The sequence below is a fragment of the Tyto alba genome, unplaced genomic scaffold, assembly GCF_018691265.1.
Source record: "Tyto alba isolate M040663 unplaced genomic scaffold, T.alba_DEE_v4.0 Super-Scaffold_23, whole genome shotgun sequence".
Lineage (NCBI taxonomy): Eukaryota > Metazoa > Chordata > Aves > Strigiformes > Tytonidae > Tyto > Tyto alba.
The window spans coordinates 3,103,524-3,131,126 of NW_024881297.1; the positions used below are offsets into that span (position 1 = coordinate 3,103,524).

At 38.4% G+C, this 27,603-nt stretch overlaps 1 pseudogene; it reads right to left on the reverse strand.

Moving 5' to 3' along the window:
* On the reverse strand, positions 1 to 26,989 carry LOC116965185 (annotated as a pseudogene).
* Positions 26,990 to 27,603: the final 614 nt, after the last annotated feature.

Sequence of the window (27,603 nt, forward strand, 5' to 3'; positions counted from 1 at the left end):
TTATGATTGTTCATGATGTTTAATATAGTGACAAAGACTGTTTGACCTATTCATGAATAATTCGAAAGACATTCTCAGTAATGACTCAATAAATCCTCCAAACACATTACTCAGGCTAGTAAAAACTTCAGGGCTCTGAAAAATTTAAGAAAAACAGATTGAAAAAAGAAAAAGAAAAGCCCACCTGAAAATGATGCCAATGCTAGTTGCACCAAATGAATTCATAATGGAAAAGTAGGGTAAACTTTTCATACACACACAACTGACATTAAAACCAAGTGAATCATCATTGACTAAAGATCACTTGCTCAGAGCTTTGGTCATTAGCTAAGAGCATTTTTGTTTGTATCCGTAACAAAAAAAGTTATAAATTCATTATGGCTCCTCATGATGACAATGGAATTCAGTTTTGTCCATACATTAGGAACATAATTTTATTTTCCATGTCTGTCTGCACTGTTTCTGCTTCGGTTATGCCATGGTAGGCTACGGGCATATCATTGCCAAAATAGAGAAGATACAGAGATAGGAAATAAATTGATTAGGACAGACCTGGAAGAGATTGGCATAGGAAGAACCAGCTGGGAGAGGATAGGGACATTTCAAAAGGTGAACTACGTGAAGCAATGCAAATTTAACAGAATGTTTATTTTCCACAGTGTTTTGTGTCTTCAGGCAATTATTAGCAACACTTAGCAACACCTCCAAAAGCAGACATTTAGGGAATGAAAATACCAACCAGTACTCCAGTGGGCAAGTGAGACAGTTGCAAGGCATCTCAATCTTTATGTGTTAAGGCGCCAACTCATTATTTGCTGGGATGGGAAGAAAATTCCAGCCTCTTTTCCTTGCACGCTGCAATATTTTGCCTGACAGATGGGAGACTAGAGTCACTTTTATTTCCTTTCTTCTGAAATGTTAGATGTGGATGACTGTCCTCAACTGGATTCAATGCATTTCTCATGTATGTGACAGAGGGAATGGGCATTGGCCTGGCTTTGGCAGAGCTGAGGAGGCCAGTTCTCTGCTCCCCACCCACCTTGATGGCAGCGGAGTCACTGGTTGCCCAGGGGAGGGGGATACCACCCACTCAGCAGGCAGTGCTGCCCTGGCTGCTGCCGGGCTTCCCCGCGCCTGGATGCACTGCAGAAAGTTCCTTTTAACCAGCTGATCTGTGAAAGCCTTTTCTTTGTGAGGCAGAGGCCAGGCGTTGCCAAACCAGCCTGAGCCACGGTATTTGCTGGGAATTCGGCAGGGATGGAAGAAGCAGCAGCCTCACTGAAAGCAAATGACTCTGGTTGACCTCTGGGAGAAACAACTGATCCTTCCGTGCTCAGAATGCAGGGCTTGCCTAAAAAAGCAGCAGCGCAGTGGCATTCAGCAGAAAATGCTGGCTGGCTGAGATAGAGTTGGCATACAGCTCTCAGAGTGGTGCTTTTCCATGGTGACCCCCTCCGTTCCCACAACACAGTTAAGACATCGCCATTTTTTGCAAGCACCACCCAGCAAGCCAGCTTCTACTTCTACGTTTTCACCTTCTGAAATATTCTCTCCAATTCAGAAGAAAGGCTTCGGAAGTTCTTAATATTATGGCCATTTGTTCTGTGTGACTCACAGGCAGAACAGATTTAGATATCTCATCACTGAAATTAAAATGAGGCCAAGAGAAAAGCACAAAGTCCCTGAGGCAGCAGACAAAACTGAAAACACTGGTTTATATCATAATTTTTAGGCAATTTTCCACATATATGGAGGCCCTGCAACAGCTCCTTTGTGTTATTCCATAAGAAATGCATATTCTTTACCAAGATGAAAGTTTCCTATATAAAAAGTAAACGGACATAGAAATAATCCCCAATACCAAGAATACTAAGGTACTTTATACAAATTAGCAGTTCTTGTCAATCTGATTTATGTGACTATTTTTTGAATCATTTACATGTGAAACTAAACAAATAAATAAATATGAGATACTCCATGCATGCTGCTGAAGAAAGATCCTTGCCTCTACCGTTATGTGCAAGAAAACCTGTGTGGTTCCTTCAACAGGAGCCATTTAATAGCAACACACCAAGCTGAACTGCATACCATTCTTCCAGAATCCTCATTTTTTCATCTCTATTAAAGATTCATCTGGAATTAATTAAATACTTTCCATAGCCATATAACAGAAGCGTATTTTTCTTAATAAATACATGAATTAATAAAGAAAAAGAAAAACAGAAGTTTTTGAATTACAATTTAGGTAGGATTTTCAATTAAGAAGTAGCTATAAAAATAAAGATGATATCCCCCACTACATTACAATCTCTCAAACCATTCTTATCCATAAATTTTATAATCAAGATTAATCTACCAGAGCCTTTTTCCACTAGCTGATTCCATCATTGATCCGATACATGAAGTAATTTACATTAATACCCACAATATTATACAGATTATTTATAATTAAAGGAGAAAAATATCAAAACCTTGGCAGAAATTGGTATTAAAGGGTTTCTAAAGCATCAGATTTAAATAGCTGTAAAGAGTTTAACCATACATATTTGGTAATATGAATCTAATGGCTTCTGAGGGATGCTCACATTCTGTAAGACAAGCCAGGACAAGGAAATATAATTATAAAATATTCTTTTCATAAATAAACACATGCCATCACTTTCTTCTACTGACTTTTTATGTCATAATACTGTACAGCTGACAAGGAAATCCTGTTTCAGTGGAATGAGGGACTGTGGAAGTCCTTGCAACACACTGACTGGACTAGACACAATTCCTATGTGTTTCATTGCCATCAATTATTGAATTGCATGGTTTATTGCTAATTATTGTATTATTATTGTTATTATCATTTCACTGTTATCAATTATGAAATGAAAACACTGAAACTATCACAATTCACTTTAAAAGATTAATAGAGCCTACGTAGAGTGCACACACTACTTTGTGGGACATTAACGAGAAGGACTCCAGCTCTTTCAGTGTCACTCGGAATAGTACCTCTGGTTCCCAAGTTCAAAGGGTCTGGTCTCAGGGGAAAGCAGGGGCTATGTGGGCAAGTAAACAAGAAAGTAGACAGGTTTCAAAAATATCATGAGGAGGAGATTTTCAATTAGAAGTTAACAAAACTCAATGCTTTCAAGTACATATTGCTATTTGTGTTCACCAGCAGTTCCTGGCATATATGATTCAGTGAAGTTTTCCATCTCGCTCTAATCCTGAAGCCCCGTCTCACGTCCAGGCAGCAAGAAGCCCTAAAGAACAAAGGCAGAAAGAAGGAACATTTCGGAGATTGCTCTTTCATATTTACATAGCTCTGCTCCTGCAGTTCCTTGCGGTATAGCACAGGCATACATATGGTAATGTAGAGTTTGTCATACATACAGCAAACCAGAAAAGGCGTTTCAAAAGAACACTCTGTTTTGTGCAGGAGATGAAGACACACAAATTTTAAGAGCAAAAAGCATAATTTGATCATGTAGTCTAACATTTGATGTAGCACAGCTCTCCAGATAATGAACCCCATACATAACATCCCCCAATAGCACAAGCTTCACCTGCCCCATTTCCCCTGCGACGTTTTTCTCCTGCCACAGTATTCCCTAATTCCCCAACTCGATACACTTCCTGCATCTCCCCATGGTGAGGGAGAAACCTCCATGGCTCTTTCTTATCTCCAGTTACCTCCAGCTGCATTCCACATCCTTTACTGGTCTGAGGGACTAGAGGCAGCTGAGAAACGCTGGCTGATGGGGCTGGTGAGTGCCCCTTGGAATATACGGGCTGTGAATTGTACTGTTGTTCCTCTTATTCTGGCTTTCCCTCCACTTCTCAGTCACCGATTTTCATGAAATGCACAGGACAGCTATCTTCTATTAACTTGGTTAAAATTATCTGGCAAGTTAAAGGGAAGGAGGGAGAGAAAGGGTCTCTGGTACAAACAAACTAGCAAGAGCACTGTCTTCTAAGCATCACCTTGAGAAAGGAGGACAGAAACGTGTACCAGATGGTAAGCCAAGTCTTTTTTAATGAGACTGGCTCTAACATACTAGAGGCACCAGTTTCCAAACATCTGGGAAGAAGCCGGTCCTTCCAGGAGTGCTCAACATACAGAGGCTATAATGCCATCACGCGGAGGATGTTACTGCATCTTTTCACACATGCTGCAGAATTTTCCTGAGCACATCTTCTCTTACAAGGTCAGTCTGTCCTAAGACATGTGACTTCTCCTTACTATCCCCCCCTTTAAACTATTAGCAATATTCAATTACTCTGAATATTCCTGTTTCATTGATCCCGTGGCTGGGCTCTAGTTAAAAAAAAAAAAAAAAAAAAAAAAAAAAAAAAGGCAACTAACAATGTAAAAACAATGGATCCAGTAGGGAAAATCTGTAGGATAAAGGAAACAAATAAAGCACAAGATTTAAAAAAAAAAAAAAAAAAAAAAAAAAAGTAAAAAGAGAATGAGCTAATTAACATTCTAAGGATTAATTTAACCAAAGAACATCTGTTTTCACATGTCCCTCTGATGAGATCTAATGCGAAGGCTTGTATTGGTTAGCTTTGAAGTTGTGTTTTATTATCTAAAAAGTTCTGTGCACAGATTTTGATAGGGATTATAGATATCCTAGTAACAGAAGGACTCCTGGGCCCCTTGTATCCACTACTCTTAGTCTCTTTGTTTCCACTTGACTTGTATCTCTCCATACAGCACTCTCTATTCTTTGTTGAAAAATTCTCCACTGGGCACACTTCTACTTTACTTTCTATGTTAACAACCTTAAAAGTTCCATCCCTCGTCTGCTTTCTCCACAAAAGAGACCAGATATTTTAATTCTTCTTTCCCATATGTTGTCCTACACAGCCACTAACTTAACAGCTAACTAACTTTTCTAATAACATCTTTCGAATTGGGTTTATACAGTACAAATATGATCCCAGGGTTCTAAAAATTAAGAATCCATCTGTAACACTGTAAGAAATATTTTTCCATCTGGAAAGTTTCTGAGTCACCTGCTTGACCTCCTGATTATTAATATGAAATATAAACATTTAGAAAATTCAAAGAAAATGCTCATGTAGGATCTCTCCACACTTCCCTTGCTTCCTGTAGCCATAGTTTAAAGAGAGACATTAAATCCAGGATTTCTAGCTAACTTTTTTCAGTTCTTCAGCAGCGGCTATTTCTGAATCCCTTTTCCAGCTCCGTCTCAGATTTGTAAAAGTAATTTATGCAATTCCAGTTCTCCCCAATTCAAGCAAACAACAACAGCAGCACTTTGCAAAACACAATATTTGCATTTTGTCCAGGTTTGAATGGCAGAGGATGGATAAGAATGCAGTGTGCTGTAGAGACAGGAGACAGAAGATGCAGAAGATGGGAGATGGTTGTGGACCGAAGCCTAAGCAGCTTAGACATCAACACCATGACCAGCAAACTGTGCAGGGTGCACAGCATCTGCCAGAGAGACTTACAGACTGGCCTGAAGATGCTGGCAGGTGTTAAACAAAAGCTGGATTCAGGATGGATCACCTGCAGACCAGAACACACTCGCCTTTTCTGACACAGGCAAAGCAGAACAGGAAAGTAAGTATCTTTGGCATGTGCTTTGCTGCTTTCCTCCTGTAGTAGGCAGAGACAGGCAGGCATCTGCATAACAACGCAGCACCCCTTAACATAAAGTACTTGAAAACACTTAGCTGAAATAATAAACTACTGAATTTCAAAGTCACCAGCCAAACTGTGGATTGCTGTATGCTGGGGACACTGAGCTGAGCTGAGCTGGTGACAAGGCTTACAGTTTTCTATCGAAGAATATCCACATAGACATTTCAATTTTTTATCACAGCAAATCTGAGGATTTTACAAGTCATCTGAACCAACTGCTACTTAGTGCTTTGCTCAGCCAAAGATGGTGCATCCAGGCATTAATCTAAAGGCAAACAAATCACTTCTGGCAAGCAAATACATGATATATTCACTGCCAAATACAGGATATATTCACTGCCACATGCTAAGCACATCTGAAACACACTATGATCATGTTACTTCAAGTTGAACTAAAACTACAGACTTCTAGTGCATGATCTGTTCGCCATGCTACAGACATTGTTTTTCTCCACAGTACATGAAAATCAGTTTATTTATCTATAAAGATAGGCTGTGTTATCTTACTGGAGGCAATAATAGGGTGACCAGAGGCAGTCACAAAAGGTTAGCTAGTCTGCTCTAGGTCCACAGCCAGACAGAGTAACTTCTCTGCATAGCCACAGGCCAAGAAGCAAGTCCTTTGGCAAAGTATCAAAGTATTTTGCAAAGTACATCTTTTAGTGTTCCCAACATAGAAAACCTGTTATGGAAGTGTGCTACAGATTTTTGTGGACATATAATATAATATATAATTGACTATCCTTGTGTGTCATGTATAATTGATTATAAAAGTCAAGTTTCTTCAGCAAATTTGTATTAACTCCATTATTTACAGAGACCATCATCACAACTGGAACTTGGCATTTATGCTGACCACAGTAATTGAAAAAATTCAGGCTCTGTGATCAGCAAAAATAATCAACACACGTGCGTGCACACACACACACACAAATGTCTTTGTCAGTTAGGAATCAGACAAATTGGTGGGATCTTGGCAGTGCTAGGACTGACATTTATTTAACTGCACCCATTATATGTGTAACAGATTTCTTAGGCCTTCAGCTCTGGCCTACATAAACCTCTTTATGAGCACAAAATTATTTTCACTAATGAATTAAAAAAAAACCCACCACAACTAATAAGTAGCTTATTTTCCTACCTGCTATAACATAAACTTGCAGATCATTAACTTTTCCTCCCATCAGAGCTGATAATGTCACTAACACATGCAATGGTGTTAATGCAGAGCACAGAAGAATGATGTTTTCCTTCATTTTATGTTATTTCACTAAGCATCACTGCTGAAAAATAAAGCATTGAATTCATAGGGAAATCATTTCAATTCACCTACCCCCAGATAAACATTAATCAGTTTCTAACTTGGTCATCATACCAAAATAATTTCCCAGAACAAATTCTAAACTTGTTGACTGCCGAACAAATTAAGCAAGGAAATAGCTTTTTGTATTTTAAAACATTTAATTGATTCTGTGGCTCTGTGGTTTCTAGTCAATACAACACTAATTGGAACCATCATGACTAATGCACAGATCATTTTACAGGCCTTTCTTATTTGCATAAACATCTCCTCATCTGCCTCCTCACCCTCTCAGCTTTTCACAATATTTTTTCTACTTCTATCCAACTTACCTCTGACAGGCTGTGCTAGACAGGCTCCTTAGCCAGCATGTTTCCCCAAATGTAGTATTCTCCTTGAGTCATTCCTCTACTGCTAACTTCTGTGGTACTTGGACTGGTTTTCACCATACTGCACCTAAGCAGCTACGGTTATTGCCATTTACCACTTTACTTCTTAGTATGAAACACCACCCTACGGAAGCATGATGCTGTTTATTATTATTAATAATTAGTTGTTAAGTTACATACGCAGTTTTTGTTAGGCACAGCAAAAATAATGTTTATGCTTTCATTTATTAAAAACATTATTTAACTTGCTATTGAAGTATTGCTTTGAGTATGTCTGTCTGATTATGTAGGCCCTTACTGTGAAATAAAAATTTCCTTTCTCACATTGTGTATGTTATCAGCCTTGCTTGCCATTTTTATATCACAAAAGCAAGATTTCCAATAATACTTTACACCTTCTTAGTTATCAGAAGATGGGCCTTGCTTCTCTCAGGGAACCAGTCCTTTTTGGAAGCATCTATTTGGACTTCTGGCATCTCACTGATCACTTGTGGAAAACCTGAAAATAAAGTCCAGTGTACTCCGTCCTTGTCAGAAAGAGACATTATCCCACCTAATGCATTAATCGTGTGTTCCTCCTGTATCTTCCGATACTCCCATATTTATTAGCGGACAAGTAATCTGCTCCTCAAAGACATTTATACGTTCCCTTGCCCTCAAGTTGTACCTGCAAAGCAATTGTGATTCCAGTTGTGTCACTGTTAAATATGCCATTAATTACTTCAGTAAGACATTATACCATACTCAGAACAGACTGTAAACATTTTATGTCATTAGGTAATGCACTGAGGCTTTTTTTAATGCCATAACAGCTCTATTTATATACTATGTTCTGCATAATTAGCTACTAACGAGGCTCTAACTTTCACTGCTGTAAGGCCTAGATATCTGTTCCCCTTTCAATGAATTCATTTTTGCTGTCTCATTAACACACTAAAAAACCTGAAAATTGTATTTTAATTAAAAGCTAAACTACCTCTGTAGACACTAATGAACAGATACACTCCAAGGGAAACACAAGAACTTTGTCAGTCAAGAGGGCAACATGCACATAGGGCAAAAAAAAATAACACAAAAAGGTAACATAGCTCACTTTCTTATTTTCAAGGGTAGGGTCCTCTCTACTTTTAGTTTTTATTTTTCTGGGTTTTTTTTTTTGTTTGTTTGTTTGTTTGTTTTTTTTTTTTTTTGCCTTGGGACCAACTGATCTTTAAAGAATAGCCACGAGTAGAGGTTGTTTTCCAAAAATTTCAAAACTGTTACTTTTACTAAATCATTTAATACACTAGCACTCCATTAGATAAATATATTTGGTAACCCTAACCCTAATGCACATGAAGAATCAAACCACCTCCTGTGTCAGACTCGGTTTTGTATCTTCAGCAACACTGCCTACCCTCATCCTAACAAACTACAAGCTTAACCCTAAGGAATTAAAAGACTGTTTTATAATCATGAGGCGTGTGTTTATTTTGGGTCTTCCTGATGCCTTCTATTCCTGTCAGTCTTCTGAATCACATTTCCTGACTTTTCTATGTAGCTGCAAGGGCTAAAAACATAATTGCAGAAATTCATCTAATTACAGGACTTCACAACCATTGTAATAAACTCATGAGCACTGACCATGATGCTTAATTTCCTGACTTCTGCAAACACTTTAAGCAATTAATCAAGTAACAAACTAAAACACAACAAGTTGTCAGGTAGAAACAGTGAGTAATTTTGAAATATACTGGAGAGGGAACAGCATCCCAATAATCTTAACACACATACAAAGTCAACTGATTTTACAGTGTTCCAGTGGTAGAAACAGAGACACAGTTTGTGTAAGACACCTCATAAGAGAATATACAAATAAAATGTTATCTCCAAATCTAAAATAAACACAAAGGAAAAAAAAAAATGTTTGGAATTATTCTGTGGTTGGATGTTCAGTGTGCAGTCTGACTTGTCACCTTTGGCAAGATAAGGAAGTCTGACGTATAAATCAGCTGGAAATTCCATTCAGAAGGTTGAACCAAGCTGTCTTGGATTTTCCATTTTCTAGATCTTCACAGGAATATGGAGGTACTACAACTCCTTATAAACCTGATTTTTTTGTTTATTCAAGACTTGCTATTCTACTTCAATTACACAGCCTTGTTAGGTTCAGCAGAAACTGAAAGATCCATCAGTAACCAGCAATTAGCAAGATCACTACCCAGCCTTTTCAACCCATTCCTATTTCTAACAGTTATTATGAACCGAGCAGTTAGTCTTCAGGATCGGTAAACTCTTCCCCTATTTAAATAAAGATGCATTGGCACACCTCGGCTTCAACCTAATTAAAATTCTAGTATTACAGAAAAATTACAGGAAATCAGTCTGAGATAACCACAAATGTCCCAAATGTGGAACAGCTGCACATCCCCAATAAACATTGTTCGCCACGTTTGCACACACCTGCCAAACTAGTTATATGAATACTTTTGCACTGGCTTCTGGTTGTTTCTAAGGCACAGCCCATGAAGTAAGAAAGATTATACAATATACTGTAAGAATTCACACAAACCCCAGAACTTAGACCTTATAAAAGGGGAGATTCATGTCAAGATTTACTATTCTTTGAAATTAATTACACTATAAATTCTTTCCATTGAAACTGAGCTGCTGCTATCCAGCAATTTACCTTCTTACGCTACCTACTTTGAATGAATTTGAAACATTGCTATTGCCAAGGATGCCTTCTATATCCTTAGCCATGCGAGCAATTTTGTCTTCCTTACTGTTCTTTCCTAGCAAACACATCTTCATGCCAAAGGACATGCGACTCATCACGAAGATGTGTCTTGCAAGGTAACCATACCTAGTCTTTCCACCGATATTTCTGCATTAGTGCCTCCCATCTTGTTTAATGCCATTTTCTACACAAGTATCCTACGTCTTGTAGTTCTATCCCAAATCCTTTACAAGTATCCTGCAAAGGGCTTAAAATGCAACAATGGCATGGATACGGGAATCCAATGACAAGTGTTGCCATGACATAAAACATCTCCCTTTGTCATCCTACCCCATTTTAAGGTGTTTCCAATCAGTGTCTAAGGTGCTTTTAAAATGGCAAACAAATTTGTCCCATCTCTTCAGAATCACAAAAGAGAACAGCTGGCAGTTCAGCACTCTAAAACAAAGCACTCCCTGATGGTTTACTATTATATCCCTCTCATTTATGAAGAGTAAGCACTGGTGAACACCAAATTTTTAAATTGCTTTTCAGGAAAAAAACCCCACATGTTGAAAATCTAAAGCATTGCTTTTAGCTTACAATCATCTCAACTTACAAGTAGATTTGTTTTTAATAAAATACAAGCAAAACTTGATTTTTGCACCAATGAGAAATTAAAGAGCCAGACTTCCAAACAGTGGATGTTAAACACCTACACATTTTTGAAGAACCTTTTTGGAAGTCACATCAATGTTTAAGTCTCTGAAAAACCTTAAAATAGCTTCTTCATAATGGTCTGTCAAAATCTAGGTAACTCAGACAAAATATTTTGTCTTGCATGATTCAAATAGTTTTTTGAATATATGTTTACTACCTAAATATGTTTTTTTAGCACCTACTTCATCTATTCAGAATGGCTATTATTAATGATTCAGTACCTAGAAATAAACAATGAAGGTTCCTCTCATACATGTTAAAGCAATGCAAAAACACATATCCATTTGCAAACAAACAACACAGAAGGACAGTATAAATAACAATCAACACAGAAGGACCACGAGATGTGAGAAAGCAGAACTTTTGAAATAATATATATAGTTCTAGAAACAGTCAGAAGTAAGATTCAGTATTCTTATACATAAGATACTACAGTCAGATGACAAAGAATAGACTGTATTATTCTTACTGGAAATTCTTGATGGAAGCCATATCAGAGAAACACACCAGAGGGAAACTCATCATGCAAAGACTTCTGGATTAACTGCCTGCTTCCTTTGCAAACACAAGATTCTGAACTTGCCATTTCACCTCACTTCTTGGGATAATCTGAAGCTCACCTAGCAAGTGACACCAGACCCCTATGTACTGATGCAAGTTGTGGTTCTTAGTCTTAAATTCAGGTACTTCATTCTGATGTCCTTAATGTGAAGAGTGCCTTAATCTCTTGTGAAGGCTTTTCTTAATATTAAACTAACTGATAGTACTGTGAATGCTTAACAGCCTGTTCTCCCTAAAGATGAAAATCCAAAGTAAGCCAACTTAATTAAGAATTAATTCCCGTTAAATCACAGACTGAATTGTTCATTTCTGCTTCAGTCTCTGATCAATTATTTGTGGCATGAAATGATTTACACTGACACAGGGGCAAATTAATTTAGGTGACAGAAATTATTCCATTTCTCATCAGAGATATTCCATCCTGTTTTTAAAAATTTCATGTATTAATAAAAAGTTTTAGACTACTTACAAGGCTCTACGTTATGACTTAAATATTTCTCCACACAGACCCACAATGCCTTTTTCATTTTATTATAACCACCCCTCTTTTCCTGCTCGAAGGGATAATTGTCAAAACTGTGTTGTAAAAGAATGCATTAACTCCTTAGGAATTCTCTGAAAGTCTTCTGACTTCAGCTTCTGAAAAAGCACTGGACCCTTTCAAACGCTTCACATCAAGACTGTGAATACAAATAAGCTTCCAATTAATTAACACTGTTACTGCCCCTCAATGGAATACCTCAACCCAAGTGCTGATTTTTTTTTTTTTTTTTTTTATGGTGAATAAAAGATTGTGCTATTTAAGCAGCTGAATGTACGAAGAAGGCTACACAATTATGCTAGAACATTTTAATTTCTGAATAGTACTTTTTAAATCTCTTGATATGAGCTTCTGGATCCCACAGTCAAGAGGTCAAAACAGCTGCCAATACTTTTTTTTTTTTTTAAAGCCTGTTGCAAACAAAAGGAGAGGCTGGGGAGTCATAAGTCTTTTTGACAAAAAGTAAGTAATAAAACAATTTTTTTTCACGATCAACTATGAAGACTGAGCAAATATGATTAGTCAGCAAGCTGCTATTAAAAAAAAAAAAAAAAAGAAAATATTTTAATGTATTCTGGGTATCGGTATAGTAGGATAGGAAAGAGCAGTCTTCAGTGAAGACTTATGAAGAAGAAAGACTCCTTTAATAGGATCTATGGCTTCAGTCTTCAAATATTCTTTTGAATTATTTACTATATTGCACAAATCTGATCTATTACAAAGGCAATAAGATTGCTTTAGGAAACATTTCCATCTCCCTTGCTGATGGGGATTATCTGTTTATAAATTACAGGATGAGTAGCTGATATATTTTAGCAAGTGCTTCTTGTAAATCCCAAGGAATCCTTTTCAGTATACTACTGGATGATGATTTTCAAATGCTCAAGAGAATTTTGATTTTAAATATATGTATCTTTTAATAAGTCACAGAAAACAATGACACAAGTAGGATACCATGTATGATGAAGAGAGGTTCAAAGAGCCACAGCTACAAGAAAGCATGGCTAGAAAAACTAGAAGACATTAGAAATACATAATGGAAGCTAGGAGTCTGTATCCACATTTAGGTCATCAATGAGTTTATTGAAATGTTACCATGTGATTTAGGAATACAAGCTGTACTGAAATTAACTGGTGTAATGCATCCACTGAAACAGTATTTTTCAGTCTGTGGTCCACAGACTCTTTGATGTCCATGGATTGATTCTGGAGTCCCAAGGAAGACTTTGCTTACAGAAAGTGAGCATATTTATCAAGAAACTAAAACCTGCTACACAGAACTCTGCAAGCAAACGATGTTTTTAGGGATCTGCAATGAAAAAAAAGGTTACAAATTGACCAACTGCTTAGTTATCTCAGGTATTGATGACCTGCATTTTTCCAAAACTAACATCACGACAGCACTTACACCATAAAGCTGAATTTTAGGCCAACCATTTAGACAGAATCTACGTTTGAGTTTCCACTGTTGCCCAAGTTGAGGCTAAAAAAGTGCATACAAACACATACTATAAAGAAAGTATATTACCAGAAAGCAAACAGAAAAAAAATAATAGTAAAGTTTCATATTCTTAATCGTGTTTAATCCTCATCACTGAGTTGAGTTTCTTCACTTCAGCATGAGCGCATTTGCTACATTTGCCTCCCCTCTGCAAAGACAAAAAACCCACAAACTGTTTAAGACAACTTCGTAATAACACTTGAATAAAATTGGAGGGTGGATCCCTAATCCTCTTAAGTAAAAGACAACTTTTCCACTGCTGGGGGAGCTGGAGGGTGTGACCTTTCTGCTCCATGCCTATGGAGTCAGCCTTTGCTCTATGTGACAACATCCTCTGGTTTCATCAGGAACTCTGATAGCATGGGAGAGGCAGTGCAGTAGCAGTGGATTCAGCCATTTCTGCATATTCACCCAGAAGCCCTATACAATTCAGTCCATTGTCTTCGAGAGAACTTCCTCATAATTCACTCTTAATTAGAGTTCTCTTGGTTTTAGTCCTGTAGGCTGGATTGGGGGAAAAAAACATCTGCTAAAAATGCTTCAGAAAATTATTTCAAAGCTGACAAGTTACAACAATTCATGTTAGAAGATAATACACAGAATCATAGAATCGCAGAGTGGTTTTGCTTGGAAGGGATCTTCAAAGATCATCTAGTCCAACACTCCTGCCATAGGCAGGGACATCTTTCACTATTAGGCAGTTCAAAGCCCCATCCTACCCGACCTTGAATACTTCCAATGATGGGACATCCACAACTTCTCTGGGCAACCTGTTCCAGCGTCTCACCATCCTCATCATAAAAAATTTCTTCGTTATATTCAAATCTATCAACTTCCAGTTTAAAGCTGTTGCCCCTTGTTCTGTCACTAAAGGCCCTGATAAAAGTGTCTCTTTGTTTTTCTTATAAATAAGCCCCCTTTGGATGATGAAAAGCCACAATAAGGTCTACCCAAAGGCCTTCTCCAGAATAAATAACCCCAAATCTCTCAGCCTTTCTTCACAAGAGATGTGTTTAAGACCTCTGATCATCGTCATGGCCCTCTGGCCCCGCTCTAACAGGTTCATGTCTTTCTGGTACTCGGGTCCCAGAGCTAGACACAGTACTGCAGGAGAGTGGAGTAGACAGGGAGAATCACCTCCCTCAACCTGCTGGCCATGCTTCTTTTTATACAGCTCAGGATACAATTGGTTTTCTGGACTGCAAGTGCATATTGCCATCTCATGTCCAATTTTTCATCCACCATTATCCCCAAGTACTCTGACAGGCTGCCCTCATCACCCATTCTGTAATGATACTGGGGACTGGCCCAATTCAAGTGTAGAACCTTGCATGTACTATCTAATATGTTTGAGATCTTAAAAGTTATTATAAACAGTCCTATACCCCCAAGAAAAATATCAAGGGATGTCTCCAAAGAACCCCCAAAACGAAATTCCACATTGATGGTCAAGGCTGTATGTGAGAAGACGTGCCTATCTGTGGTGTTGCATGGCACTGAAAGAGCAGAGGAAGTTTCAATAGTTACACTGATATTTTCCTTAAAATCATCCACTTTCTCAAAAGCATGTACCTTAAAAAACCAAGGTGCCTATTAGGTAGTAGAAGGCCTTTTACTAGTCTGGACTCACAAGTATACCCGATGCATGCTCTTAAAAGGATTACGTTGATTTATCAAGGTAAAAAATAACTGTGTCCTTCCATTACTGCCACCACACCTTCATGTTGTCTCTGCAGCACTCTGTTTAATTCCTGTCGTGTCAGGGAAGAAACTGATCATCCACAGAGATCACAGAAGAATTTCCCTCTCTCTGCTGTACAGCACTGAACACTGAAATATCTAGTTGCATGAAAAGAATCATTATCAGCAAATATTTTAACAAAGAGTGATGGAGTTGGTATTTTTCACATGAGCAATTCTTATACTTGTCCCATTGTCATCTGATTATGCCTGAGAAATGCCATTAGTCAATGGGACTTCTTGTGTGAATAAGGATAACTCTCATGAGAAGTTGAAGAATTAATTCCCTAGTAGTTAATTTTAATATACAATGTGAGCATTTAAAATGGCCTATTTACAGAATTTTAATCTGAGTAAAATAGAAAATGTCACCTCAGTGCTAATACAACATTCTTGTAAATTATGCACATTTTTAAAGCTAATGAAGCTGTCATTATCTTATTAAAATTTGGCATAGCAGTTATTTTTAAGTTATCATCATGACTTCTAAAATATTTTGCAATGAAATGATTTTAATTAATTTGTATTATTTGTAGGCTGTATGAAAACGATTTTATTTTTTTTGTTGTGCCTATTAAGATGAATGATGGTATTATGTTTTATTACACATGTTCAATCACATTCAAAAATTTGGCTACCTTAATCTTCCACATCAATATGCAGTGTTTCAATACTGGTCTCCGTGAAATCACAAACAAAATTTCAGTTGATTTCACTGGAAGCAGGTCTAAAAGTGAATTATTGCTGCTGATAGTAAGGATAAAGAATTATAGTTAACACTGTATTTTTCAATAATTTACTAGTATGTATGGAAGAAAACAGAATCATAGAATGGTTTGGGTTGCAAGGGACCTTAAAGACCATCCAGTCCCACCCCCCCTCCCCCGGGCAGGGCCCCCTTCCCCCAGCCCAGGGTGCTCCCAGCCCCGTCCAACCTGGCCTTGAACCCTTCCAGGGAGGGGGCAGCCACAGCTGCTCTGGGCACCCTGGGCCAGCGCCTCACCACCCTGACAGGAAATAATTTATTCCTTACATCTAATCTAAATCTACCCTCTTCCAGTTTAAAACTGTTACCACTCATCCTATCCCTACACCCGGATCCAGAGTCCCTCCCCACCTCTCCTGCCCCCCCTTTAAGCCCTGGGAGGCCGCTCGAAGGGCTCCCCGGAGCCTTCTCTTCTCCAGGCTGAACCCCCCCAGGTCTCTCAGCCTGGCCTCCCAGGGGAGCTGCTCCAGCCCCCCAAGCATCCTCATGAGCTCCTCTGGCCCCGCTCGAGAAGGTCCATGTCCTTAGTTATGTCTGTAATCACAAAGAAATACACTGCTTGTAAGTTTAGATTTAGCTAGGTAAACACAGGTCAGGCTTTAACTAGTATTAAGAGACATATCTTAATTTGAAGACTTGATCCTTTATCTCAATACACATTTGTTGCATTTATAATCAGTTCATAAACACAATGACAGTGTGTATTGTTGCTGGGCACCATAAGGAATGCAGTAAAATGTAATCACCCTGGTAAACCCTGGTAATAAAAATTACACATGTTCACACAGTTGCCCTCTTACCTGCGCATCCCTGGCATTCACTCTTGTTCCCTCTGTCCCAACACAGATGCCACCAGTATCAACCAGAATACACCTATTCAAGAACCACGTAAGCCTTTTCCATGACAAAAAGGAGACAGCATCTGTGAAGATCAGCTTGTGCAGCCAAAAGTTTTAATTGCTGCCAAACAAATTGTAGCATACAAATTACTCTGAAAAATTCCTTCTGGGAGCTGACTCAATGATTTTTTTTCTCAAGCTAACAGGATTTATTCATGCGTGGAATGACTGAATTGGAATATTGTCCAGGCTTTACCAGCCAGTGGTCTCATTGCAATTTCAGAAGCTTTAGTTATAGAAAGGAGCATGGTGGCTAACAAAACAATCCTTAAGACCTGAGCTGTTATACAGATACAACAGAAATCCTTTTAACTGGGCATTGATCAAATTGTTCTCACTGGCCTTATGAAAATCAATCATACCAACACTGCAATCCAAGCAGTACCTCTCCAAAATGTTTCTATGCTATCCACCTGTATTTACATATTTTAAACTGTTTTCATAAATAATTAGTGCATGTTTTCCCCTTCCTTTATCAGTAAGACTTGGAACATCAACTTTGCCCACTGAAATCAACTTGTTCTGGGATTGTAATTATGTCTTACCCCAGCTGTGAATACTGTCTCTCCACTAATAGCAGGGCAACAGCTTCAGTTCTGGGTACATCAACTGCTCTTCTGTTTTCTCCGCAAGCAGACAAGAAAGCAAAAACTCAATGTGTCCACATCCCATTCTGAGGACTGTCTTAGAAACTTCCGTTCCTTGCTTATGCTTACTGAACAAACACTTAAACCCTACCCAAATGCTTTCTAACAAAATAATGACCAAAAAACTCAGCACTGTCAGCGGTCAAGAGCAAAACCCATGCCTAACCTTGGGAAGATTTTCAGAAATTATTCATTTACTTAAGGCATGCCTCTGCTACAGTCTTCCCTCTCAAGACCATGCTGTGGCAGCTCAACAGCCACATAGGTTTCCTGCCTCAAGCAAATCTTCAGGAGCCAGGTCTCGTTCCACCCCCTAGGCTGTCTTCCCAGTGCTCCCAGCAGTGCCAAGATCTGTTCCTTGCCTGGCAGGGTGACTCCCTACTTCCTTCATCCCTCCATACTTGTGCCATGCACAGTGTGGGGCAGCCCAGAAAGGGAGAGGGAAAATGCACAAGGAATTGGGACCCAACTTTGTGTCTGCTCCTCAGTGCCCCAGCAGATGCAGAGCTTCACCTACCACAGGCACACTGCAGAGGACCCTTCAGGTGTCTGCAGGGCATTTACCACTCCCTAAGCCCCCGTCTCTGCCTGCATGCATGGTCCTAAGGGTTGAGCTGTTGTCCTCACAATCAGCAGATGTCCAAAACAGCTGCAGGCAACAGCTGCAGCTTCTGAAATGGGAGTCTCCAGCTGCACCTCAGCCTTCTGGCCCTTCCTCAACAGCTCCCACCAGGGCAATGGCATTCCCTCCTCCAGGCTGGACTAAGAAAAATACTATTTTGTCTCTGTCTTTGTGCAGGACAAATGTTGGAAATGCCAGGGAGAGGAGAGCCCTTAGCATGCAGCAGCTACAGCAACTGCACCCTGCCTGGCTTAATCCAAGCCAGCCTGGAGCCCATTAAAAAGACTCAAGCAGCAGGAATGATTCACAGCTCTCCTTCCCAGCACAGTTTGCAATCCAGCTTCTCACCCTGCCCCAACAATTACAACAGGGCACACACTGATGGGGAAACACCAGCTCAGTCTTATAGCAGCTGCCCCATACTCGGGTGCTGGGGGTTATTTCCATTCCTTCCCCTTTTTTGTACCTTTAGATTTCTTGCTCTCTTTCTGCACAGGTACGTGGCTCAGGCAAAGGCAGCTGACTCATTCAAATCGTACCGATGTCACTCTTGAGGGTACGGAAAAGCACTAACTAAAAAGAAAGTGAGACAAACCTAGCTCCTCTTTCTACAGAGTGAAGCTTGTAAAGACTTGCGCATGCATCGTAGATTTTTAATTCTGTTCCTGTTGCAGTATAGCTAGATAGAAGAAACCCACAATTAATTTAATATAAATTAAATTACTGGGAAAAGAGGAAGAGGGAGGGAGTTTCTTTTAGATGATCACCATTTAATCTGTGGCCGAAGATAATACAGATAATGTTAGGCTCTGCTACATCAAGACACTAAGTCATATTCCCATCCTATTTACAACAGAGTAAATCAGCAGTAACTGTAAAGTTAAGTTCTACCAATGTTGTGAGTTACAACAAAAGTTCTCCCACTGGGATTTTACACAAAAATTCATTTTGCTGGAGACAAATTTAGGAAAATACTGTATTCCTCTCACAGTCAAGTGATGGATTAGACAGCCCCAAAGCATGTTCTGGCTCTGTCATCGTGCTGCTGCACTGTTTGCTTTCAGATTTAGGCAGCTTCTTAGCAGAGACCTATGAGTGTCATTTGCTGCTACCAACACAGACAGCTGGAAATGTCCCCTGAATAATGGAGAGCTTTCAGTCACCAGAGAGTGAAGTAGAAATTCAAGATTAATCTGCAACTAAGTGAGAAAAAGGCCTGCAATTAATCAGATGCTTCAGTAATTCCTAAACACTTTTTCTCTCATTCTGCTTTCCTCAAGAATATGTAAATGAAACTTTAAAAATACGCTTAATTTTTTTTTTTTCGTTGTAATGAAGATAAAAATTCTGCTGCTAAAATGCAAGCCAGTCTTGTTAGGAAAATTAAAATGCAGCTTCAAGGTGTGGTGATATTAGCTATTTGCTATGTCACCATCTATTTATTAGCATGACAGCTGCCACTGATTGAACTGAAGAAGAAAACAGAGTAAAAAACATTTGTTGATTTCCTCACTCATTTAATATTTTGATAAGAACTCATCTAAATCACTGTCCAGTAACTGGGTCTATAGCAGGACTATATAGACTCTTATGGGAATAATAGATTAGAAAACTGGTAGAAGTAAGTACTTTACAGGCTTCATTAAGCTTAAACAAGATACAAGCTAGTTTACTGCAAAGACAACATTTCACAAGAAGACACTGAAGGATTGGAAATTATCTACTAGGCAGCAGAAAACCTTAATGGAAAATATAATTTTGCAAAATTATTAAGTGGAACATGCTAACCTGACAGAAGTCAATTCAAATATTCACACAGACGTCACATTAAAAATTGCACCGGTTATACAACTAACCACTAGCTAAGAGACATAACTGAGAAAATCTCTGAGACAAAAACCATAAAGTGACAACTGCCAATTGTTTATTTGCCTTTAAGGATTTCAGTACAACCTGCCACAACATCTAGCAACCCACATGGTTTTCTGCTATTGCCCCTGGAACAGCAGTGAAACCCCAAACTCTGAAACAGTCTTGACAAGAAATGCTCATCCAAAATAGCTGTTATTCTGGCTCTCAACTAAATTAAGTTTTGGTGTGGAAGACCACTCTAGTCAACAATGAGTCAACACAAATTTAGCCATGCTTTCCTGTGATGGCAAAACAAAATATGTGATTCTCCAGCAGGTTTATTTTGTTATCCAAACACTGTATTGTTGCCTGTGGCCAAGCAGAGAAGCTTCCTCCTTGTTCGGGATGAAACAAAATGGTTCTATCACAGATCAATTTTTTGTGCTACCAATATTTTAAACACCTGCTGTGCAGTTGCAGCATATCACCTAGTGAACACCCAGTCTTAAATTAACAGCCTAGACTGGAAACTAAATATCTCTCATGAAGTGGAAGTCTTTTCTCTAAATCCTTAACAAGCAGATCAAATGTCCATTCCCCATCAAGCAATTTCTTGTTTGAAGATCTAGGATAAGAAGCATATTTATTCATTATCTTCCAAGAACTTGTGACGAACTATTCATGTTTGTTGGGGGTGGGGTGGGGTCTAAATGTTGCAGGCTGGCACTAACCCTCCAAAATCCTACCCCTCTGTACTGTGTGAAATACTTTGATTCTCTTGGTGGGACACATAAAATGTAAAATATTTCTGCAGATAAACAAGCAAAAGCACTTAATAGGTTAGGGAAAAAAATAGGACTAATTTCTGCAGATGATATATACTCTTCAGAGTCAGAAAGACAATTTGTTTTTACCAAGTTTCCCTCTGTAGCTTCAGAAGTAGAACAGAAGGAATTTTCCACTGGGGTATCTGGATGCTCTTTCTACTTATCATATCATTATCTCAAGCCTATTTCCTCGTTCAGGAAAGTTACTTTTCCATTACAGACTCTCGGAAAATGGAATTAAGATGAGAAAATACGTATTATGAAATCAATTATAGTCTTAATGGGATTTTTCAACAGCAGGCCAGAGAACATCATTATTTTTTTAGCTTGTCTGTTGTACTTCTACTAACTTATCTGAACACATAGAATATACTGCAAGAAATTGAGAAAGAAATAAATGTAATAAGAATATAATTATGTAATTTCCACATTTGATGTAAACTGATATGGGTCTAATAAAGTAAATGCAACTACAACAATTTTATGAACTGAAGCTCTGTCAAGTATTGACATTATTTATGGCTAGGATTTTTATACAGCCATCTATGATCAGGGTATCTTTGGACTTTTCAGGTCAGAACTGCTTAGGAGAGGGGCATTCTTTTGTACTTCACCGAACATACAGCTATAATTAATGTTAGGCTGCAACATTTCAGAGATACTAGTTTTTGATAGTTTATGTAAAGTGAAACAGTAAGTGACAACTACATCTGAGTGGGCACAGACAGCAGGACCTCACATGACTTAAAGACTATGGTTTGCACTCTTCTGAAGATGCCATGCCATATGTTCTGAACAAAAGAAAACACAAACGGCTTTTCCTGCTAGGAGAATTTAGGTTCACTTAAAGTCATTGCCAAGAAAACAGGTTTGAAATTTGGTTTTGTTGTTTTGTTTTGTTTTTTCCATTATGTACAGAATTTATCATTTGAAAAGGGAATGGTAAGGGATAAAAAATTATCATCTATTTGAAAAGGCAGTGAGGCAATGACATAGTCAATTTTGATAGTGATAATTCTGAAAGGCTAAAGTCAGTTCAACTGTATAGTTTGCATGGGGGTCAGCTACAGATTTCAGATATCACTCTGAAGGCCTTTAGTCAGTCAATTCAGTGAAAAATTTAAACCGTGAAGGTTTTGTTTGTATGTAGTAACTGTGGAACTGATTGCCAATTGTCTCCGTTCAGTCCTGAACTGCAGATGTGGGTCTGTTACCCACAGACGTATGTGGTATCTTTTTTGGCTTCCTCCAGGTTATGCTACGTAGTGAAATTACCCACAGTTTTTGGTGAGAAAATCACCAAAGTTTTGGGTTAGTTTAGTAATACATTCAAGCTCATATTGGGTCTATAGAATGCTTGTTTACTATATTATTTTTGTGCCATGTTAGATGGTTTCTCTTCTTCTAATTTAAAAGGCAAGGAATAGTAGGCAGAAAAACTTACAATAAAGGGAAAAGCAGAATTCTTTCACATCCTCCTTTCAAGATATAATATCTTGGTTCCCCACTGCCACTGTTTATTTGGCGATTGGGGAAAAGATGATTATATAGTAAAGATGCTTAATAAAGTAATTGTAAAAGCTAATCCAATCCCATTTACACACAGTGAACACTAAGCCTACAACAACCAGATAAATAACACAAATACAGCCATCACACATGTTGTCTAACATGTCATTTTGCAGCTATACGGAGATATAGGCTTATCCTATCATTACTTAGAGCAAATAGAACCATAGTGTCACAACAACAAGCCAAACCTACCATATCTTCTATTTCAGTAGATCAGGCTGATGAGCACTGCACTACCTCAGATGGAAGAATGTTTGGTTAGCTTGGAAGAAGAAAAAAAGGAACCCAGTTGTGCTCTCAATCTTCTAGGTAGACAGACCCAAATTTAACCAAAACTGATTATTTGTTTACAGTTGGCTGTCAAAAGCTGCTTCAGTGACACAGCTAAGCTCTTCTATTGATCCTTGTAAAAATTACAGACTGAATGATCCATGTAATGAGATTGCAAGGGTCCTGATTTACCCAGTTACCTGTGCTAAGAAGTTCACACATCATAGAGAAATAGAATCCTGCTGACATAGTGGTGTGGCAGGTATGACCACATACCTACCACACACTATCCTGCATGGAAAAAAAAAGAAAGCATCAGCTCTTTCAACACACAAGCAGCTTGGGTAGGACACAATGTAGTGCAATACATAGGAAACCCCAGACATTTGTGGCAAGAACCTATCCTCAGTAAGATCAAAACTGTAACGTTCAAAATTTCCATATATCTGAACTGTAGGAAAAGGTTAAATGCTCATTGTTTAAACAAGTAGGGTATCCACCTCATTTACAGACCTGAACCTGTTCCACTGCACTTCAGAGGAGTTAAGGATCTGGAAGCGTGCCAGTCATCTGTGCTCTTCCCTTCCACGAACACAGAGGCTTCACTTCAGGATGACAAAGAATTCAGGACTAGGTACCGCAAAAGGCAGCAGGCATCACCTTCACAGATTCCTGGGCACATTTTGCTTGAACTTACGCTGTTGCCGATTTGCTGAAACCAAACAAGCTCTTCAGGAGGAAAGAGCTGATTTTGGTGCTTTTTTCATTTAAACAGAAAAAAATTTCACAGTTGTTACAACATCCCATGTCGACATTTTCTAAATGACAGGTTCCAAACTTTGGCTTGAGATTACTTTTTGCTTAGAGATGTAAATCAATAGTAGTATTTTTAGAATAATATTTTCAGAAAGGTCAGCATCAAAATGAAATTTCACAGCTGATGTAACACCAAAAACTTTCTCAATTTTTAGGTTACAAACACTTCCAAGATTTTTGGCATTTTAACACAATTTGAGCCAGGAAAAAAAACCCCAACACTCTGGGTACATATACGGTGATACATAACTGTGGGCAATGAAGAAAACAGAAGCACCAGACCCCCTTGATTGTCCACAAGTATCCGTGATAGAAATGTTGGAGGTGATGTGAGTGGAAAATGAGTATGAATGTCTGAGTGTGGAAGCATCAACAGGCAGGGCAAAAGAAAGGTTTAAGTTACAGCATATGCTGATGACTTTTACAGTAGCAGGTAACCAAAATTCCAGCATATATGTACGCAGCTTCTCCTAACACAGAGATTCAAAGAAAAAGGACAATAAGTAAATCCTAAAGATTCACAGAAATGGTACAGACTAGAGACACTGACTGCTGTCAGCTCTTTTATAGTTGCAGAAGACCCAACTGGCAATCTGAGAAGCGCTCCAGGAGATGTGATGGTGACTTCTGTAGGAACCAGTGTCCCCATAACTTTGCAGCAGTGCAGAATCTTGGCCAGGCTTTGTGGACAGGTGCATCTCGGAGCCTGAATGCAGGAGAGACCACTGGGGCCCACTTACCTCGGTGCCTGAGAGTATGTGGGTATGAGAGTGAGTGTGTGATTATAGGTAAATTAAATAAGTTTTAAAATGATTATCACATTCACCTCCTGTGAAGTCTCACAGTGAGCTCCGAATCCTGTTTCTAAAATGTCATGACTTTTTCCTGCATGAAGTGATGGCAAATGCAAAGGGAACATGCATCTGTTGGTCCAATCCAACTAGCTCTAAAACAAAATCTGGCACCTCTTTTGTGTCATTCCAGGAAGAATTACCAAGCAGGTGTATGAAAGAAGCTTCACAAAGCTTAGCTCCCTCTGCCTCTTGCAACACTGCTAATACGCACTATGAAATTCTCCCACATTTCCTCATGGCACAAGCCAGGGCATGCAACACATAACAGTCACTTTTTGACTGCATTTTCTTTTTTTTTTTGTTGTTGTTATTACATGATCTGAAAATCCACAAGCAGTTTCTTATTTACTTAGATCTTTAAAGATGCAGTTACAAAGAAGATTCTTCAAAAGAATTTGTAGATAGATGTGAAAGGGTTGGGAGTAGTGAGGAAGGTGTTGAAGGGAGTGACACATATTGTTTGTTTCCTTAAAAACTGCAGATCTCCTAGTAAGTATAACCCTGCTTTTCCACAGATGACTTCTGTGACTTTTACTAGTCCATTTAGGATTAAATCCACAGTAAGTTTTACATACATAAACTGATTTGTAGCTGACATTTGGATACCCAGAACCAAAATTACAATCCTCAAAATTCCCAAACTCAGCTAGTTATAACTCCATAGACTCCTACATTTCTGCTTTTGAAACTGTGCAAATGCTCCTCAGTCTTCAAAACCAAAGGCATTTCTCCACCTGTTTTTTGTGTCCAGAATACACATTAAGGACAATTCCAAGCCTGGCTTCCAGACAAACACAAGCACATCCACCATCTTTTTTTTAAAAAACATGAGAGCAATCTAGAGAATAAAGTCATGGTGCTCCCCTTTTATGCTGTTGCTTTTGAGACTAGCATTCACAAGGAAAAGCATGATGTGGGTTCAGCTATTTACATATTTTATTCAGTTAATGCTTAATCTGAAGAACATATCTTAATTGTCCTTGGGGAAGGAACTGACCCTGTATCTCCTTTTCTGTGCCATTTAGTGTACTAAGTTATACTCTTATTCTTCCTCTGGCTCAGGAAATCATTAATGATCTATTTGAATGGCACAGATTCAAAGGGTGTAGTAGTTTGTTGTTTGTTTTTTTTTTTTTTTTTTTTTACAGTCCAAGCTAATCTGTAATAATACAGCTAGGGCACTCTTCTGGCATGATGGTAGATGTGAACAAGATACAAGTTTTGGAAACTTGCATTGGGAAAGGATAGAAACCTTGGACTCCCCAGACTATGTGAGTATTACCTGATGAAACTACGGAAGAATAAAACAAAGGACCTTTCTAGCTCCCTTACTTTGTTTACGAGTTAAATAAAACAGTGCTTTGTACAGAATGTACTGGTTTAGATGGCAGAAAACCACACGAATCCTACCCTAAAAGCCCATCCAATTCACACTGTCCCTCCATGTCTTGGCTCCTCCTATGTAAAAGGGTTCTTTACATTCCCCTGCCTCTGATTTGTTGTGCGTGTAAAGGCACTGCAGTCTGTAGGGAACTCCCATTGTGTCCTAATGGAGTCATATAAGCCCTACATCCCATAGTGGGGCTGGTCCCGTGGTAGCTGCTGGGTCTAGCTCAGTGCAGGTGGAGTCTCCTCACCAAACAGTGATCTGGGGGAATTTACACACATGTATGAGGGGATCTTGTACATGCTCTGCCCTTTCTGAAGAAAGTGCAGCCTCCTGATGTATGCCTCTCATTGATTTTTCTCTGACAGGACACAAATGAAATTAATGGACTCAAGTAATTTCCCACCCTACTATATTGGACGGTCCTACATAATTACTCCGAATAACCTTTATTTTAAATGCACCAGGTAATTTATGAGAAATCCTCCTGTATATCTCTAAAGGCATTCAGGTGCTGCCGAGAGGGGCTTCACTTCTTAAATGATGGCAATATAAATAATTTTTCTTTCTCTCTTCTCAGAGGATCCTTCTCGCTACATTAAAACATACATAAATCTACAATGCTGACTCATCTCTATGGCTTCTACTAATTCAAATTTTACATGCATGCATGAATGGACATATATTATAATAAATTCTTTAGCAGTAAATACCTTCCATGTCAGAATCTTATTAAAAATAAAAAATAATTAGAACTGGGCTTATATCTATGATTAAGAGAAAAGTATTAATTTGTCAGGTTAATATCCATTTACTCAGGAGCCTTAAACTAGTTTTAAAATGAGTATTCTGTGTTTTGTGGGGTCATACATACATCTAGACCTTGTTGGACAGAATACTTTAGAATGTTTACTTAACAAATGAGTTAACCTATGCTAGGACCTGGAAATACTGATCAACCTAATTATATATACAATGGTTTGTCTCTTAGTGACTTCTGTTCTTACATCAAACCTCACCTTCTAACTCATCAGTGCTTTTAGAAAGACTCCAACTAGCTTCCACTTATCAGAGAAACCAGCTCATAGTAGGCTAGTTAACAAAATAGATAATGCTTTGCCACTAGCAGCACATCATAATCTGCAGAAAGAAAAAAAATGCTGATTTTCCCATCAGAAACACAATGATAGAGTCTTGGTCTGAAATACCTGTCTGTCATCCTAAAAGGCAATACCAAAAACACCACAGCAAATGATTAAATAAAATGCAAAAAGAGAAACATTTATTCAGGCAGACGCTAGCTGTTTTCCACAATGACAGACATTTTTCTTACCTTTTGTTCAACGGTTTTAATAGACATTATTAGCTGATTTGGACTTCCATATTATTCTGCATTTGTGGTTCAATTAAAAGAGTTGAGTCTTGGGAGGATGACTTCATTTACTGAATAGAAAGACAAGCTGTGAACTGAACTGAATCTATGTTAAATCAGCTAATGATATCCAGATCCTCAAAATAAAGAAGAAATTGATACAATATTGGTGAAGCCAGGTTTTCATGAAAAGCTTTTTATAATAAATTCTTTGTCACATTCAAGCTTTAAGCAATTTGTAGATCTCATCTTCTATAAATTAAACCTTTAGCGCTTGTTTTGAAATATGCTTGAACTATTTTAAAAATTCCTTCTTCCCCTCAGTTCTCCCTGATATTTATGATATGCTTGTGATACTTGTATCTTCCATTCTTCCAGCTAATGGGTAACTCTAGCTTCCAAAGCATTTATACTTTCTCTGGGTCTATTATTCAAGACCACAAACAATTACATACAGTAGGTACAGGACAAACATGTTTGTAGAGACATGAAAAATAAACAATAGGTGACATATTTAATGACTGACACCAAACATTCCCTTTCCTCCCAGCACATCTCCCATTTATAGAAGAAACACCAGTAAAATATAAACATGACAATTA